A 20805-nucleotide genomic window follows, 5' to 3' on the forward strand; every position below is an offset into this window, starting at 1 on the left:
GGTACATGGATATGGTGCTGCGGGATTTTTGATAACAACTTTTCTAATGACTTTTATGAAGCGAAACCAGCGGCCGCTAATGAAGACAAAGTAGCAGCATGCTAAACAGCTGCTGATGAGTTATCAGACTGTGGTTGATGAAGTGACTTCTCCGCTGTCCCCTCTCCTCTCCTCTTGCCATGTCCCTGCCTTGCTTATCACTCAAGGAAGATGAAGAGCATGGAGGGAAGGAGAGGAGGAGGAGGAGTGGAGGAGAGGACAGCTGAGGAGAGAAGACAGAAGGAGAGGAAAGAGGCCACACACCGGTGAGAGGATAGAATATTGAAGAAGTGATGGGAAAGAGGAGAGAGAAGTCATGCAGAGGGCAGCTAGCAGGGGAGGAGGAGGAGGAGGAGGGGTTGGGGAACATATGGAGGGCAGGAGGAAGAGGAGAAGAGTTAAGGCTAATGTGGAAAAAGCTGTGTGAGATCTCGTTGATGCCTCAGAGGATTGGCCTCAGACCCTCCACCATAACCCTGGATGAACAGTGAACAGGAACAGTAGAGTAGACGGGAGAAATATGTGTGTGTACAGGAAGTGTGTGTGAGAACTGCAACTAATGATTAATGTAATTAGCAATTATCTTTAAATCATTATTCTGATATGATGTCAACAAGATGTTAAGACAAATTCTCTGAGCCCAAGATGACGTCTTTAAACTGCCTTTTTTTGTCCAATCACTGATCCCAAACCAAAAGATATTTAATTTAGAATAATTTTTGTTCTGGAGAAGTGACAAATGCTCATCCATTATAAAAATAGCTGGTGATTAATTTTCTGTCGAGCAACTAATCAGTTAATTGACTTATCTTTCAGCACCTCTTTGCTTCCTTTCAACTGTTTTATGTGTGCAAATGTGTTCCCCTGTGTCGCACGTGCATTTGTGTGAGTTTGTGTGTCAGCGTAGGTATGCAGTGTCCATGCATCTCTAGAGTTTGTGTGTGTGTGCGTGTATGTGTGTCTCCTGGCTCAGTGTGATAAGCGCTCCCCAATGACAGGGCTGAGCTTCTCCCCTCTCCTCCTTGCCTCACATCCAGTCACCAGGGGCAAGGGCAGATAGCGGCCAAGTGTGCACACAAACATGCACACACAGGGCACAGGCACACGCGGACCACCTACTGATTCTGTCTTTGTGATTAGGGTGTTTGAAGTTGGAATACTGTTCATTTCTCTACAGGAGGCAGAGCCAATTATTGAACAGGGTTAATTGGGGACTAAACAGGAGGAAGCCTGCAGAGGCCACGGAAACAAATAATTATGTTTACTGTGTGGTTCCAACCAGGGCCACAGAGCTGGTGACGCTCAGATGTACAATCACTGACTGATTGAAAATTGTTTTGATGATTGCAGCATATGCAGGAGCACAAAGGTGCAATAATGACAGTGTTTCACGAGAAATAACCAAAAAGTTACAGGAGTACAGAGCTGACTAACATATTGTTGCTGGGGCTGAAACATTATAATATTCCGTCAGTAAAATAACCATCTCAGAAAATGTCACGGTTTCGTGGCATCACAGTTTTACCCAACTAGAATTACTGCCTTGCAGTTATAGGCATCAATGAACCAGTCAAGCTGCAGTTACAGCTTACTAGGGCTGTCACCTAAAGGCCAAAACACACCGGTGCCATACGACGTGCGTCAAAACAGCCGGCCCCATTATTTTCTATTTACAAACCCACACCGGCGGCGGCTCGACGTGCGTCGACGTGCCGCGCTGCGGCACTTCACGCTATTGTCCTATTTTTCCAGCGTCGCTGCCCTTGAAAAAGTGGTTGGCAACCAGTACCGACACCTAGCGGACTGGAGTGTGCAATAGAAATCCGGTTGATGCCCCGCAGCGTGACGCTTTTTGTGTGTGTTGGGGGCGGCACTTGACTTGCGTCAATGACGCCGCCGGTGTGTTTTGGCCTTAACCCTATGGGCCCTAGGCCTTTTTGGGGTATTTTTACTGCCTTTACTTTTAAGCTCATATCACAGTCATTATAAAGGCTACATACACATGCTATATCTTGTTTTTTTCAGGACAATCTGGGCTAACCAGATTTGCCATCATTCCATGTCCTTCTATGTGCCTGTATTTTATATTAATTTTTATATCAATGAAAAAAACAAATCTGTGTGCCTAAATTCTTACATTTTGACATGTATCTCACCATAGCAAGTTGGAAAATGACATATTCTGCCATATATGAAGAGGGGAGACTCTCTGGAATCTGGCAATATAAGAACCATGATGCTGGGACATTCTGTCACTTCATAGCTGTCCAAAACATGTGGTTTGTGCCAGGTGGACATGATTGCCAGTATTATCTTAAAGAAACATGCAATATTTACATCTAAGATCATAGAAAAATAGTCAACCAAGTGCAACGATGTCCTCCAAGATAATACTTGTTTTTCAGTTTCAGTTTTATACTGGGGGGACATTTTGGGCATTGGTGGGGGGGGCACGTGTCCCTCTCAATGTATATTGTAACTACTACCCTGTCATGCATGCATAATTAGGCTACAGTTGTCTGTGTGCGCAAAGGTGAAGTGCGCTTGTCTTGTCATACAAAGTTTGATGGAGTGTCAACTGGACAGTATGGAGATATTTGCATCTTGAAAGCCGGACTACAAATATGGATAGACAGGGAGAAACACACGCAAGCCTAAGATGTGGTAAGATACGATATTCCTCACTATATGAAGTGACTGATAACAAGATCTGTATCATGGATTGTAAAGAATTTCGTCAGGTTTTTATTTTGTAGACAATTGGATTCAATCTGGATTTATAGCGTGATGGGATGACAGCAATTTATCAGTTTTTTCGCCGTGAAAACATTGGATTATGGACAAGTGCTTGGCTTTGTCAGAAAGCTACAGTTCCGCTGTTTCACGTGATATGCATGGCTTCTCGCTATGACGCACGGTCGCGGAGAAAATCCACAGAGAAGAACGGGTGTGAATTTGGACGCACTATGCGTCATAGGGTTAATAACATGTCGGGCAGGAAATCCAAAGTGTGGGATCATTTTGTGAAGGTGAAGGACAAACCCAAGGTGATATGTAAACTCATCTTCATCGGTCGACTACAAACATGACGTATCATCTGAAACATGGAAGTAGCTACACGCCCATTAGCCCACAGCGTCATTAACAGGCGGCTCGCTCAGTGTGTGACGTGCACTTGTAGATAAAATACAGGCCTATATTAATGAAGGTTCATTAGTATGGTTTTGTATTTCTCTGTAATGTAGCACAGTGTTAACAATGTTACTGATACTATTCTTTCTCACACCTTCAACTCAAACCATTGTGTTGCGCCCAAATATAGAATTTATTAATTACATTAATATTGTAAACATGCAGGTGACGAATCAACTAATGGCCCTAAATGATGACTATTGATCGACTAGGACAATTCATAGTGGGGGGCAGCTGTACAGTTTACATCCATGTCTGTCCAGACTCATACGTAGCCATGACAGTAGACAATACTTCAAATATGCAAAGAACCTACATATTCTAAAACATGGATGCTTCACACACATCTTCAACCAGCAGCACTGAAGATCTTAACAATCAGCACAATTTCAAAGTGGACACCAAGATTAGTGTCACCAATACAGTATCTCACCAGATTTCTCCAGTTCTCTTTCTGAGTTATGGTGTTTTTACATTATGATTTCACAGTAAAGTTGACCTTCGACCTTTTGAATAAAAAAATTCATTACCTATTCATTTTAAACTATTAGACATTAGTGTACAATTTTGTCATAAGTAGCATAGGAATTCTTGGGTTATGGCTGAAAACATGTCTCTTGATGTCACAGTGACCTCGACTTTTGACCACAAAAATTTAATAACTTCATTCTTGGGTCCAAGTGGACGTTCGTGCTTAATTTGATGAACTTCCCTCAAGGTGTCTTGAGATATTGTGTTCACAAGAATGGGATGGACACAAAAACATGACACCAGCACAGAGGCATTACTATTATTATTATCAGTTACAATGACCTTCAAAGGGGTCACCTTTGGTTGAACAAATGCTTCATTATAATTGAAACTGGAAGCCATTTTTAAAAGTCTGACAGATGGTCAAGGAGGAAAGGAGATCCGCATGTGCAGGTGAGATTGTTCGTCAGGTTGCATTTTTCTTTTCTCTAATTGCTAAGATGAGCAAATGTACACAGTATGATAACCCTCATTTAAACCACTGCAACCCTAAGTGATACACATACACGCAAACAATTTGCTCAGTTTTCTTTTGTGTGTACTGCATAAACAAATTCAGCCCTCACAGTAGACATCACAAACACATAAACAAAATAAAAAAGTCTCATGTGCTGTGATATCTATTTGTATGCACCGAACAAGACCTTAACAGCTTCAAGCAAGGGAGTAAAAAGAAGGTTGACAAAGACATAGAAGCAAGAAGGACACAAGGATATAGAAATACAGCCTGGAGGCGAGTCGTGCTTCAGAAGGAGGGAGAGAGAACAAGAGGAACAGAGGAAAAAGAAGGGAGTGGGAGGAGGTTAGAGAGGAAGGGCTCAAAGGGGATCTATGGTGTGAGAAGCAAAGGAGAACAAAACATTAGGGGGTTGACAGAAACCGAGTGTTGGAGAGAAAACAGTGTTAGAGGAATAAACATGGAAGCCAAACCATAAACCTCTGATTGCCCCTGTGCCAGATCCACAGATGCAACTGGTTGGCTAGGCTCTGTGGCACATTTATCACTCCCATATTGAAATGTTTATCAAACAAATGTTTCAAAAACCGATCCAGCACATGAATGTCTTTTCCCGACTGAGACACCACAAATATTAAACTGCTAGCCATAACGCCTGCTAACACACTTAAAGGCAAAGCAAATGAAGTTTGTGCCAAAAAGCTATTAACCAAAGATCTATAAAATGAGTTTGATATGAATCGAGCTGCCTGCTACTCTAAACAGCCTTGGAAGATAGTCAGTTCATTCATGTTTTACTATCACCTTCTGTGCGCAATCAAACAATTATATTTTATGCATTCATATGTGAAACACTTACAGTACATAGACGCAGCAAACTAGAAGTGAACCGTGTCTATAGTTAGTGATGAGCTCTTTAAAGACAGGCTGTTTTCAAATGGTATCTGAAGTGGTTTCCTTGACAAGCCACTTTTCTCTGTTTAATCGGTTCTCAAGGTGATGCCAACGCAGACATTCTCACCCTGTTGTCGCTCGTTCTCCTGGATGCCCTTGGTCTCATTGCATGATGCACACCTGCAGACAATACGGTCTACCTAAGAGTATCGCAGATCTACCTTCAGGATGTGTCTGGCCTCTGTTGCCAAGCTCCTCGATTGTTAGATGCTTCGTTTACTGGAGAAGCAAAATAAAAGGTCAATTGACGTTCATTTTCTTTCTTCTTTCTAAGTCTCAGCGAAGTGCTTTATAGTCTCAGGAGCAAACTGTTGCTTGGTGTTGGCCTTCAATACCTCCAATCCGAGCATACCTTATATTGCACAACCATTTGAAACACTTCACAATGCATACAAGGGCAAAAAAACATTGTGGAAGGATCACTTCTGTCTGGATGAAAGGACGACGCAGTATGTAATAATCTAAAGTCCAGTGAGTGCTCACGACCCACATGCCCAACAAATCACATTCTGGTCAGTATCAGCTTTTATGTTCTGGTTTGTTGGTGCAGTGACCATGGAGCTTAAAATACAGCAACACCTCAATCGGCACAGTTCTCAGTAAGTTAATAAGTTCAAAGTATGCAGTACTATTCTTAAAGCACAGTTCAGTGATAGAGGGGTGTTTGATGAATAACTGTTTCCAAAGTTGGAGTAAATTCAATTTTTAGCCATGCTAGCGGCATGACTACATTGTTTGTTGGTTGATCACCAGGCACAGACATTCATGGTTTCTAGAGGTGGAATCCTACTCACATCAGTGATCCCCTGACTTATCCTATAGCACCTCCATCAGGTTGACATTTGTGGACTTCAATAAAATGTCTCAAGAACTATTGGAGGAACTGCCATGATATTTGGTACAAAGACACACCCGTTCCCCCCCTTAGGATGATCTTTGGTTATCCTCTGACTTTTCATCTGGCGCCATCATTAAGTCACAAATTTCTGTTTGTCCAGTACTTTGGTTGATGTCAAGATACCTTCAAACTGATGACATTCCCATGATCCTCAGCTGTACTTGGGATCAGAGGTAATTACCAAATGTTAGCATGCTAAAATGCAAAACTGAAATAGTAACCATGATTCAATTCAATTCAATTTTATTTATAAAGCCCAATATCACAAATCACAATTTGCCTCACAGGGCTTTACAGCATACGACATCCCTCTGTCCTTATGACCCTCACAGCGGATAAGGAAAAACTCCCCAAAAAAAACCCCTTTAACGGGGAAAAAAAACGGTAGAAACCTCAGGAAGAGCAACTGAGGAGGGATCCCTCTTCCAGGACGGACAGACGTGCAATAGATGTCGTACAGAACAGATCAGCATAATAAATTAACAGTAATCCATATGACACAATGAGACAGAGAGAGAGAGAGAGAGAGAGAGAGAGAGAGAGAGAGAGAGAGAGAGAGAGAGAGATGCAGGTAATGACAGTAGCTTACAACAACATTAATGAAAGTAATAATATTATAGTTATAGTTCTGGCTACTGTGGTACAATATGTTGAAAGTATGTATTAATATCTGACAGTATACTTGTGTGACAATAGTCATATGTGTATAATAACAGTAGAAGTATGACTAATGACTAATGATGGCAGCAGCAGCAGGAGGCATCTGGCAGGACCACGGCAGCAGCACAACCACACACGTCACACTGTCCAGGCACCGCTGCGGTATGAGTTAATCTGAGAGACAGTGGAGCACAAAGGCTCCGGAGAAGAAGCCGAGTTAGTGACATCCAGAATGGCCGAGTTAGCAAGATGCAGTAATAGGATGAGAGAGAGAGAGAGAGAGAGAGAGAGAGAGAGAGAGAGAGAGAGAGAGAGAGAGAGAGGGAGAGAGAGGGAGCCCGGTGTATTATAGGGGGTCCTCCGGCAGACTAGGCCTAAGTCAGCCTAACTAGGGGCTGGTACAGGGCAAGCCTGAGCCAGCCCTAACTATAAGCTTTATCAAAGAGGAAAGTCTTTAGTCTTAAATGTGGAGACGGTGTCTGCCTCCCGAACCGTAACAGGAAGATGATTCCACAGGAGAGGAGCCTGATAGCTGAAGGCTCTGGCTCCTGATCTGCTTTTGGAGACTTTAGGGACCACGAGTAACCCTGCGTTCTCAGAGCGCAGTGTTCTGGTGGGATAATATGGCACTATGAGCTCTCTAAGATATGACGGAGCTTGACCATTTAGAGCTTTATAAGTTAACAGTAGGATTTTAAATTCAATTCTGGATTTTACAGGGAGCCAGTGCAGAGAAGCTAAAACAGGAGAAATATGATCTCGTTTCTTAGTTCCTGTTAGTACACGTGCTGCTGCATTCTGAATTAGCTGGAGAGTTTTTAAGGACGTACTAGAGCTACCTGATAATAGAGAGTTACAGTAATCCAGCCTTGAGGTAACAAAAGCGTGGACCAATTTTTCTGCATCTTTTCGGGTCAGGATAGGCTTAATTTTCGCAATATTACGCAGATGAAAAAATGCAGTCCGTGAGGTTTGCTTTAAATGAGAATTAAAAGACAAATCTTGATCAAATATTACTCCGAGGTTTCTTACGGTAGTGCTAGAGGCCAGAGCAATGCCATCTAGAGAAACTATGTCATCAGATAAAGAGTCTCTGAGTTGTTTGGGGCCAAGAACAATAACTTCAGTTTTGTCTGAATTTAACATCAGGAAATTGGTGCTCATCCAATTTTTTATGTCTTTAAGGCAGTTATGGAGTTTAGTTAATTGATTACTTTCTTCTGGCTTCATCGATAAATACAACTGTGTATCATCCGCATAACAATGGAAATTTATAGAGTGATTTTTAATGATGTTACCTAAAGGAAGCATATATAGAGTAAATAGGATTGGTCCGAGCACAGAACGTTGCGGAACTCCAAAACAAACTTTGGTACGTAAGGATGATTCATTACGAACGTCAACAAATTGAAAACGATCAGATAAATAAGATTTAAACCAGCTTAGTGCTGAACCTTTTAGGCCAATTAAGTGATCCAGTCTCTGCAGTAGAATTTGATGGTCAATTGTGTCAAACGCCGCACTAAGATCTAATAAAACAAGAACAGAGACGAGTCCTTTGTCTGAAGCAATCAGAAGGTCATTTGTAATTTTAACTAGAGCTGTCTCAGTGCTATGATGCACTTTAAATCCTGACTGAAATTCCTCAAATAAATTATTATCCTGGAGAAAATCACACAGCTGGTCTGCGACTACTTTCTCAAGGATCTTTGACATAAAGGGAAGATTAGATATTGGTCTATAGTTGGCTAACACCTCTGGATCCAGGGTGGGCTTTTTTAGGAGAGGTTTAATTACAGCTACCTTAAAAGACTGTGGTACATAGCCTGTTAATTGGGATATATTGATCATATCTAATATATGAGTGTTAACTAAAGGAAAGACCTCCTTAAGTAGCCTAGTTGGGATGGGGTCTAAGAGACACGTTGATGATTTAGATGAAGAAATCACTGCGGTCAATTCTTGAAGAGAATAAACATAAAAAGTAAAAATGAGACACAACGTGCTCACTCATGAGTAAACCATTAAGGCTGGGTGCTGAATCCTCAATCTAAGTAATAACAAAATAAAAATCAGGACAGCACTCCAATTTGAATTTTTATATATTGCTACAGGGACGTTTCGGGCAAGATGCCCCTCTTCAGCATGTATTCTGGCAACATCACAAACAGTGTACACAGGTGGGGTTGATTATTAGTGACCACCAACACAACAAATGCAACCCAGCAGAGGGATCTACTATTGTTCATGGCACAGACTCAACATGTAACAACATGAATACATTCACCACATAAAGAACACAAATATATTCACTTAAAAAACAAGCACACAAAATCTCATCATTCATTGGGATTGAGGGTATCAAGAAAATGTACCCAATTTGCCTCCCTGTGGGGAAGGATTCTGTCTCTACTGCCAACCCTTTGTGGCACTGGGACAGTGAAGATGCCACTTGCCCCCATGTTAACACCATTAGCTCTGTCAGCATTGATGCACTGTTCACGCTGTTAGCACAGTTGGCTAGTAGCACCGTTAGCTGTTAACTGTCAGCTCAGCCACTTACATGTTGAGAGCCATGTGCATGCAACTGCGGCTCAGACTCTGAATCATAGGGTGCTGTCACACCTGCCCTGTTTGGTTTGGCTCAATCGAACTCAAGTTTATTTGCCCCCTAAGTGCGGTTCATTTGGGCAGGTGTGAACACAGCAACCACACTCGGAAAACAACTGGACCAAGACCTTCTTGAAGAGGTCGTCTCGTGTGGTGAGAACATGTTCTGACCTCGATCCGAACCAACTGCAGTCACATGACACATTGTTTGGGTTAAACATGAGCATGTTACAGTCCTGGAGGATTATTAATGTGCACCTCCTCCTGTGCTGCCTTAATATGCACATTCAGCACATCCAATGCATCAAAACATTGTTTTCTAGTTGGAGCAGCACCTCGTTTTCAAACTGTATGATTTGACTAAAATGAACAATGACAGCAATATAGCTAAAATCAACCTGCGTAGTTGTCCCTCCATTGTGACATTAGAAAGTGTCACATTTATCTTGCAAATGTACTCTTCTTCAACGTTTTGTTTTCCTCCTGGAAATTGGAAATTCTGACCAATCAAGAGCAGCTTTCTCACACAAGGCATTTTATCTGGTCCGCTTGTAAATGCTGCCGTGAGAACTTTGTAACAAATTAGTCCCTGACTCGGACCAAGGCAAGTGAACTCTAGGTCTACTCTTAATGAGTAGATGTTTCTTTAATCATATTGTCAGCATCTCTTGGACCTATCAACTGATTTGACCTAAATGTGGAAAAACACTAAAGAACAGCTGCTGACCTCTGGATTAGGCCACACAGACTCCTGCAAAAAAACAAAAACAAAAAAAAAAACCCTCAAGCCCACCGAACTGTAGAGGCTGACATGACGTGAGATACAGTTTGAGGTGAAGTTAGGGTCTGGAAGCCAACTAGATGATTCATCTGTCTACGCTTGACCAGATGGGTTATGTGCCAGTACCAGCAGATGGTAAGGATGACTGACTGCACTGTCCCAGGTCATTAACTAGGACACATTCAGACACACACACAAACAAACACACAAATAAAATACATGTGCACACACTTTGAAAATACAGATTCATGCACATGGTTGGCTGTAAGGCAATAGAGACTGTGCTCACTGCCACAGTAGCTCATTTTTGTGAGAGATTTCTGTGGATTGTGACATTCAGGATCTCAGGCCTGCGACAGCACTTATTACTCAGTTTGTAGGAGCAAACACACGCTGTGCCATCTCATTTAACTTTTCTACTTGCTGCTTATTCTGATACATACTTCAGGTGCAAAGCTGTTTCATCAGAGCACTAAGAATAGTCGTCTAACAAGAGAGACAGCAGCTCCTATCTTGGAAGGTGATGCACCTTGAAAGTGCACCCATGGGCACGGCTTAGATATCATTTTTCAAAACACAACACTTGAACCTTAACATATAGTTATGAAAGATACTGAACTGTGACACAAACACGACTTCTTCCATGCTTATTTCTAAATGTCCATTGAGACCTGTATTTCATCTCACCTGCATGTAATTGGTTGATGCTCTGTATGCTTACAGTAAAAATAGCATTTGAAACACAAGGTAATTATTATGTGTCTCTCATTTGAGACCTGAGAGGCCTTTATGTATTGCACTTTGTAATTAAGTTGCTTGCTATATATTTTCAGTGCAAAACCTTGAGAGATGTCATCATATAAGTGGAGACGAAATAAAAGTTTATCAAAGACAGAAGACTTTTTTGTTTAATTATTTCCAGTGTATAAATGATCATTAGACAAAGAGAATTCATGTAAGGAAATGTTAGGCAGCGATCACACCGAGATGAAACGCCAGAAACGCGACGGCAGTAAAACCACTGTTTTCCTATGATATGGCGCGTCTGACCGGCGTTCAAGTGTCTTTTTAGACAGGCGATTTTCCGGCGTCTTTTTAGATGCGTGTTTCTGTAGACACTTCTTTTTAGACACATGTTTTAGACGCGCGTAGATACTGAAAAGTTAAATAGTTTCAACTTTTTGAGTTTTGCGTTTCAAGCGTCTTTGAAGCGTCTGCGTCTCTAGCGTCTCATTTCTGTGTGATCGCCCCCTAAGGGGTCTTTATCACGACTACAATGCTATGCTAAAACTGTAAAGTGCGCTGGGTAAAAACGATAACCTGTTTGGACTGTTGGACATAATAATGTGAAACTAACGCTCATCATTTTTATTTTTGGCAGCAGAGTGTCACTTCTGATGGTGTCCTCCCTGATGGAAATTTAGTATTGTTCCTTTGTTGTTTACTTAAGAATAGTTGTTATTTCTTGTCTTGTTTCTTCGTTTTTTGGAGGGTGTTTTTTTTTTTTTTTAATCTTTATTTATTTATTTATTTATTTTAACAAAGGTTAAGGTTTTGATTTACCACTACTGATTTTTCATTTCTGTAACCTGTGTCTTACTTTTGGCCTCTGACCAGGGACTACTAATGAAAATTAGCCTTTAGCTGGTACACTACATATATTGTGTATTGTCCTTGTTAAATAAACTATAAAATAAATATGAAAATAAAATTAAAAAAATGCGATAATGTAGAAAAATTGGACTAAAAAATAATAATAATTTTAACCACATTTTTACATTTTAATCTTTATCTGTTTTTTTTATTTTTATTTATTTTTTTTTCCACAGATTTTATTCCTGAGTTTTTAACACTTTAATAAAATTAGACAAAAAAATTATAAGAAATAAGATAAACAATGGGCGGCATGGTGGTGTGGTGGTCAGCACTGTCCCCTCACAGCAAGAGGGTTCCTGGTTCGATCCCAGGAGTTTGTAATACAGTGTGGAGTTTGTATGTTCTCCCCGTGTCAGCGCTGGTTTTCTCCGGGTACTCTGGCTTCCTCCCACAATCCAAAGACATGCAGGTTGGGGACAGGTTAATTGGTGACTCTAAATTGTGTTAGCCCTATTATAGTCTGGCGACTAGTCACTTCACTTCACTTCACTTCAACTTTATTATGTCCCAATATGGGCAAATTGGGTTGCCGCAGGCACAGGCATTATAAACAAATTGCAGAAAGTACATTTGCAAAAAGTACATTTGCATGAGAAACAAAACACACAGATAAATAAAAATAAAAACCTAAGAGCATACGTCAGTCAGACAAGTATTTTTGCATGGGGGTGGGGGTGGGGGACAGAGTTCGTAAAGTGCAATTCAAAGTGCTATGTGCGATTTGCATACCAGTTAGAGAGAACCCATGGATCAGGCTAGGTCTCTCTGAGATCTAACGAGATCAGGCGTGATCAGTATCAGTATCAAATCACATCTGTCAATCCAAAATAGAAAGAAACCTAGGAGCATACGTCAGTCAGACAAGGTTTTTTTTTTTTTTTCATGGGGGAGGGGGGATTGGGGTCAGAGTTCATAAAGTGCAATTCAAAGTGCTATGTGCGATTTGCATACCAGTTAAAGGGAACCTGTAGATTAGGCTAGGTCTCTCCGAGATCTAACGAGATCAGGCGTGATCAGTATCAGTATCAAATCACATCTGTCAATCAATTTCCCATTCTTTCAGACCAGAATGGATAATCCATTTGCCACACAGGTAATTAACTATGAGAGATTTAGACAATATCTGTCCTTTGTAAATAAAGTCTGCATCAAGTCAGTTCCACATTTTGTCAGTCAGAGCCAACACTCCCACCCCACAGAGTAAATATACAATAATACACATACAATATATACAATCATACACACGATCCAAATCCAATTTGTTTGATTAAATTCACAGACACGCCTTTGCAGTTACCTCCTACAGGAGTCGTTTAAGGCTCTGATGGAGACTGGGATGAAGGAATTTTTATATCTGTTTTTTGTGGCAGTTGGAACTCGCAGCCGTTGGCCAGAAGGTAACAGGTTATATTCTGAGCTGAGTCGACTAGTAGGGTGTACAATGCCTCTTGCCCAATGTCAGCTGGGACTCAAGAGGATAAGTGGTTATGAAAATGGATGGATGGATGGAAGATAAACGATAACACACTACCAGATAGAGGAAAAACAGAACAATTATATGCCAGTGCGTACTGCGTCCACAGGAAGGTTGATGCAGAGAGATAGCATTCATGGGGTAAAGACCATGGGTGGTCAGGGAAGGTCCAACAGAGACCTAATGTCCTGGCTAATCTTTATCAAGCCTAAAATTCACAATTAACAGATGAATTCCCATACTTCATTTTTTTAAAAACCAAAAGTTATCAGCCCTATGTATATGCGCACCACACCCTCAACGTCTTAAAAAGCGTGCTAGAGTGACATCAATTACAAAGACATTACATGTGGGCATATGAGCGGTGACAAATGGGTACAAACCAATTAATTAGTTTTGAACTATCATAGGTGACCCTTGTAATCTTTCATTTGTGGCCAGCCATGAGGCCAAGCATGTCTCATAGCAGGTGCATTACATTATAATAATAGAGCACATGCTGCTTTGCTTCATTTGCTGTCATTTATTTTCATTCCTATCTATTAAAACGTCCAAACCCTTTTAACATCAATAAATGGGACTAATTCCTCTCTGTCTGCCTGCGACTGTATAGGCTGCCATTAAACTAGCCATGGAAATGGGCTTCATTAATGCACACACACACACACACACACACACACACACACACACACACACACACACACAGACACACACAGAAAGTTTCACTCTTACTTGCTCTTGTGCCCACCACAGAAACACACACACAGAGGCGTGCACATGAACACACACAGACACATAAGTACCTCCTTACTAAAACTTTCCCTGACTGCCCAAGACATTAGTCATTTGCCTATGAAAATCCATTATATGGCAGCCAATCATCATTGCTCTTACTGAGACAGAGCTCCATGCACTGTATGAGATGCATCAATCATACACGGAGTACCTATTCACGTGTGAAATTTTTAATATATGTTTAATATGCCTTAATGGGCCGATATATAATGTATGCTCCGTGTTCCGGTGTCTTGGCCAGCCCTATTGCAAACATACCTCAAAGTCATCTTCATTTTAAAGTTAGTTTGTTAATTTGGTAACTTAATATAAAGGAGGATAACTCTGTCTTTGTCTCTCACACGCACTCAGACACACACACTCAGGCATACACACTCAGTGGATAATAGAGCAATACAAAAAGAATATGGGCCCCTCTCAGTGACAGAAGGATCCATCTTTTGTAATTGTGTCTGCCATACTGCTACATGATAGAGCCACACACACAAACAGATGTGATGTCATGGGTCATTAAATCATGGTTTGTTGGTATGTTGGCAGCTCTGTGATGAAAGGACATTAGCGAGAGTGGCACCAGATTGTTGATGAAGGGACCATAATGAGCGTGACACTGGTGAGGAGGGAGGGCAGGTGTTCTGTCATGTTCTGGCCCCTCGACAGAACCAGGCCACTTCCTGTCTCCCGGATGAATGGACGGACGGACTGATTGCGATGGAAAAAATCTGTGAATGAGAGTAAACCACATCTATGGTATTCCTAGATATATGAAGTTGTAGTTTTAACTGCAACACACAGAGCGCACACACACACACACACACACACACACACACACACACACACAGTCCACTGAGACTGTATAGCTCCACTCTATTATTCCCTTTAGTATGAAAAATGAGCAGTCAATAGATAATATATGAAGCATTATTATCGTAATGATCATGCCGCCATGCACCAAAGATTAAATCCATGTTTGCTTTTTCTCTCCACACGATATTACTTTCCCCAAAACCTCTCTGGTACTTTGTTACATCACACAGCAGACACCAACATTATTTCCTCTCTATGCTGTTTTAATCTATTTCGTCTTAGGAGGTAGAAAAAATAAAGAGAGAGGATGAGGGAGGCAGAGGCATTTACAAAAGACAAAGCCACATGATGGAGGAATTCATACAGTTGTGTTCTGAATCTTCACAATGGGTAATACATACTGGGAGTCTGAATAAGATTGAGGCTGCCTTCACAGCTGTAGTTTTGGTTCACTTGTTAAAATGAAAACATAATACACTGACTATGTTAACATGCACTAAATAGTCTTTTTTTAACCCTCATTCTGAAAAAGACATCATTCATACAAAGCTGTTTACATGGCTAATGGAAATGAGTGTTCTACTAATAGTCTCGTTTATATGCAGCCGTGCATACTTTGATAAACGTGTCCTAACATGTCGTTATCACATCAAAATATGGGAAAGTGGAATGATTGGAGCCGCTTGTGACACTTCAGTTTTCCACCAATAGCGGACTTGTTCAATTGGGCAAACTCAGCCTCACTCTTTCGTTCGTTCGGCCATCTTCTTGAGAAGGTCAGCGTTATGATATTTGCACATCTCCATTTCCAAAAACCTGTTGGTATCCAAGTCTTTTTTAACGTTTAAAGTAGGTGTGTTTCTTCTTCTGACCAGAAAGCGGGCTTTTCCCTTGGGCATGCATCTCTACTGAAGCGTTGCAAACTGTTGGCGAGCTGCTCTGTGTACAGCACATCCATGACAACGCATAGAGCAGACCCTTAAAAAGGCAAGAGGCAGTGTATCGCGAACTGCAGTAAAAAGCCCAACTGAGATACATGTTCTGCATGGTTTGCAGTGGTTAGCATCGTCACCTCACAGCAAGAGGGTTCCTGGTTTGAACCTCAGGGTGGGGGAGCCCTTCTGTGTGGAGTCTGCATGTTCTCCCTGTGTCACCGTGAGTTTTCTCTGGGTACTCCAGCTTCCTCCCACAGTCCAAAGACATGCAGGTTAACTGGTGACTCTAAATTGTCCGTAGGTGTGAATGTGAGTGTGAATGGTTGTCTGTCTTTATGTGTCAGCCCTGTGATAGTCTGGTGACCTCTGCAGGGTGTACCTGGCTGGGGATAGGAACCAGTCGCCTCGCAACCCCCAACAGGATTAGCGGTTACAGAAAATGAATGAGTGACTGAATGTGCTGTATACATGTACAAAAATGCCTCTAAAACCAGAGTTATAACAGCATATCCCACATGTCTTAAGTGGAAAATGCATTTTAGAAATTCGGAAAATCCAAATGGAAAATGCTGTTTACATGACCTGTATCAAATTAACAATGGTGTCATATTTGGAATAATAGTGTAAGATTAATATGCATGTAAATGTAGTCATTATTGCATTGTTTGACTGTAGTTGTGTTCTGTTTTGTCACAGTGAGGAATGACAGAAAGTCTCATATATCTATCTAACAGAGCAGCTTCTTGGCTCCTGGTGGCCTCCAGGAAGTCCCCTAATAGATTGTATTGGGACTGCAAAAAGGCTTAAGAGCAACACATGCTGGCTGCGTATCATTGCATCATTCGACAAGTGTCAATTAGTGTTGGTGTTCTAATCCAGGGAGCTAAAAAATTGCTGCTTTTCTGGGGAGTTGAAGTGCGTGGTGAAGTAGGACAGTGAAATGCCGACAAGCGTCATCTTCAAGCTGGCTTACTGATGCTCCTGTTGTGCAGGCTCACATAAAAAACAATGGTTTTGGTGTGCATTACAAACTGGCATGTGTTTCTCGTGAATATCCCCTTGTAATGGGAGCTATTCCTTATGATTGTGTGGCTTTACATCATTAGGATAAAGCCTCCATTATCCATTTGACTTTTACGAGTTTGTGTGAAAGCCCACTCGGATTCAGAATGAGAAATGTCTCATTTAGCCAAGTATAACAGATGCATCAGGAATGTGAAGCAATGAATCATGCCGACCTGACAGAGACACAGTACACGCTGCAGGACTGACACACTGCAGGTAGGTTCAGGACAAAGTGAAACAGCACAGGCTCACGAGTTAGGAAGAAAGAAAGGTGGTCAATATGACAGAGCGAGAATCTGTGTGTGTCTTCCAGTTGACCCTCTGTCCCACAGAGAGCAGTGTGCCAACACTGATTAGAAGAATAGACAGGAAGAGAAACAGCAAGAATTAAACAACCTCTCAGGGTGTGTTGTTTGTGTGTGTGCTTCTGCAGTATCTGATATCTGATGTTTACCTGAGAAACAACCAAAACTACAAGGACTAGATAGAAGGGAATGAAAGGATGAGAGGAGTGTTTAGACGGAAAGTCTCTGAACAGAGTTCAGATACCTTTATCTGGCCATGCACACATACACTACAAACACTTGTGCCGACAGACACAAAGACACACGTATGGAGAAATGCACAAAACCCACACACATACACACATGGTAATTTTTCACAGCGGAAAGACAAGTCAAGATAAAACAACGTTTTCTCTGAATGATCGGCACAGTGTGAGTATGAGCGATGTGTTATTTTCATACTCACGTGCAACCCCAGAATAACAATGTGTCCAACTGTACTCCGCTATGCATGAAGTGTTTTCTCTTGTTCTCTCTGACGATAGTTTTTAATTAAGACCCCATTCAAACCATCTTCTGTGTAAAGTGTTAAAAACAGACTGGTCCAGAAAACAACTGGATGTTCCTGACTGACTGACTGACAGACTCCATATTGTTGAAATGTGCAGGTATGACAGGTGGAACATAGTGCACCACCCTGACTGCAGTCAGAGGCTTTCCAGTGAATGGTACAGTTTACAAAGACAGAGATAATCACCTATCATTAATAACTTTGTGCATATCATTGCTTGAAGTGAGAATTTTTGTAACGTGTACACAATATAAACATTTTCTATGCTTATCTCTCTCTGTAGCTATAGTAAATTGCACACCATGCACCTGCCACCTGTAATAGCCAGTTAATATAATATTCAAGTGTATAAATGCAGCCCGCTATCATTCTTAGATGTATAGCACTTAGCTCACCAGGCTTACACAATGCTTTCAGTTTCCAGCTATTACCTGAATACATCAATAGTGATGGAGACAGCTGGCACTGACCTGTTTTTTTTTTATTTTATCTAATTTTTTTATGAGTAGTTTTCACTCAGAAAATGCATTAAGAAAGTAGATTAAAGCATTAAAGCAGAGTGTAGAGACAGTAAGGAGTCACTTATTTTATGTAGGGAGCAGAGCATTGGCCAGCACGCTAAACATGTTGCTGACTTTCAGAGTAGAGGATCTATCTTTGGAACCTACAGAAAGCCCAGTACCTACTATGCACATGAGGTCATAAGGCAAAAGTTTCATGGGTAAATTCACAAAAGGATTGCGCTGCATTTGCAACCACTAAACCTGCACAAATAAAAGAGAAAGAAATTCTTAAAGCACCCACAAAGGGTGAATGCACCCCTAACTACACTGCCAAGCAAATGGCATCTCTATATTACTGTGCCATTTGCACGTATTTAAATTAGGTTGTATTCATTTGGAGTATAATTGGCCCCTTTCTATGGAAATGAGCCTCACAACAAAAATAGTCCAGTTCACAAAGATCAATGCTACAAGACACACACAGTTCCAGTGAAAGTATTCAGACATGCACTGACAGAATGGGATACTAAATCCCAAATATGGTTTCTTTCTGTCATGTTTAAATTCGTCGCCTGAAGTTTTGAAGAATGCCTCTGCACCTCGTGGGTCAGGACCTGTAGCTTGCGGTCTGAAAATTTTACTTTCTTTTTTCTTTGCAATTGTTCTGCCCACTGTTCTTCTTAGGCAACTTTATACTACGCCACATGGTTAACTGTAATCAGATGTGATAAAAAGCAAATTGCACTCACTTTATGGGCGTGTTTGAGCCGCAGTATAATTAGCGCAATGTCTTTTGTGAGTCAAAGCAGTTTCAAGTGATGCACAAATCATGGTGCTGTCAGAGGCCGCAATCCATTCTTTGTGAATTGGGACGTCAGTGTCTAACAGTGTTCCTGACTGGTGTGCCTACACATGCTATCCAACATGTTCTCATTCCAACTCCTCGACTATTGCTGCCTTGTCAGTGGACTTTGCATCTAAATATGTTATTTAGATATAGATAAAGTACCCTCCTGCATCTGCTGTTGGCGTTCTGGGAGGGCATGTCAATTTACGCTTGTTATGCATACAGTCTTTTCAAAGTCCATTTATAAAGTAGGTAAAACACCTTGTTTTTAAGATTATTTCCTTGTGCAACAAAAGTCTGTGGTTACATTTAGACAAAAACATCATGGTTTGGCTCAACATTCATACAGGAAGAGAATACGACAGGCTCCTGGGTGAAAGTCCAGGGTTTGTTGGACACATCCACCTCCCCTACTTGCGATTATATAGGGATATAAAGGGACTTTCCATTTCATTGTTGCCAGCGGAGTTACAAAGTGATGCTGCCCGGTGGTGTATCATACTACCTTTTTGCGTCGGTGTCTGACACCAACATCACTGATAAAGTGGCAGTACAGTATTTTACAAGTTGGAAATGAAAACAGGCTGCGTTGTCATGGGTTACTGAGAATGCAATTTTTTTCACAGCTAATTCATTCAGTCTAAACTGAATTAGCGAAAACCTTCCAGTCTGGCTTTAGGGGCCGTACATATGCTGCGTTTTTCACATTCTCCAATGCACTGTTTTCAATGAAGACGTGCATCAGACACGCTCCAACGCCAGAGCAATGCCGTTGCTTCGCGCATGTTTTCACGAGCGTCCATTTCTGAGATAAACTGAGTTCATCTTTGGAACACAGCAGCATGCACCGCATGTCATGTGACCAGGGACAACTAATCACAGCTGACAGATATCCTTCCCTTCTTTTGTAAATATCAGTCTGTGATAAATATGGAGATCATTTTAATGCAGGGCTACCCAGAGCTTTACATCTGTCTCACGGACAAAATGCCCACACACTTATAAACAGTGCCTGGAAGAAGATCAGCTCTGCACTCAGGATTTCAGGTAAATGGGCTATGGTACTGTGCTTGTTGAGGTTGCTTGGCAACCTCAGACGCAACCTGCTGTCGCGCTCTTGAAATCTGGCACAAAACAGGCCCCTTAGCCTGCTTCCCTGCATACGAGACAGCTCTTCTGAGGGTCACAAGGGCCCTGCTTTGGTAAAAAAATACAGGAGAATGTGATCCTATTTATTTTAGATCTGTCGGTTCCATTGCCCATGCAGTGCTACTTGACCTGCTTTAAAAATGTGTTGGCATTTCAGACACGACACTACCATGGTTCAACAGACATCATAGAGCAATCCATATCTTAATAGGTAAGACAACCTTTAACTTTAACTATACTGTACAGCCTGGTGACCTTTGTTCTATCTCATTTTCTCTATAAAGTCTCCCACAGAGTAAAATTACTAAAAACCATAAACCCAACTATTTCAAAACTCTGCTCAAGTTCAATGTCCAGGAGTTTTCCACAACTTAACATCAAATAAAAGAAATGTCCTTTTGCTCCCCCCGACTGTTCAAAAGCCTTGCACATTGTCAACAGGGGGAATCTGAAAAAGAGATGAATTAAAGAGACTGGAGGTGTTCTCTTGATTCAACCTCTGATGAGCCGTCCACAAAGGTCATGCAGTTGTGCCTTGACAACCAGCCGAGAATCATTATGAAAGTGAAACCGCTCCTCTCAGCTGCTGACTTGGAG

The 20805-nt window shown here is 41.4% G+C and overlaps 1 protein-coding gene across 2 annotated transcripts in view; it reads right to left on the reverse strand.

The window, feature by feature from the left end:
* The window catches only part of cntnap2a (contactin associated protein 2a), a 465407-nt gene that overhangs the window by 61746 nt on the left and 382856 nt on the right, over positions 1–20805 (reverse strand). The window lies entirely within an intron of this gene.

This window comes from Epinephelus lanceolatus, chromosome 20 (assembly GCF_041903045.1).
Source record: "Epinephelus lanceolatus isolate andai-2023 chromosome 20, ASM4190304v1, whole genome shotgun sequence".
Lineage (NCBI taxonomy): Eukaryota > Metazoa > Chordata > Actinopteri > Perciformes > Serranidae > Epinephelus > Epinephelus lanceolatus.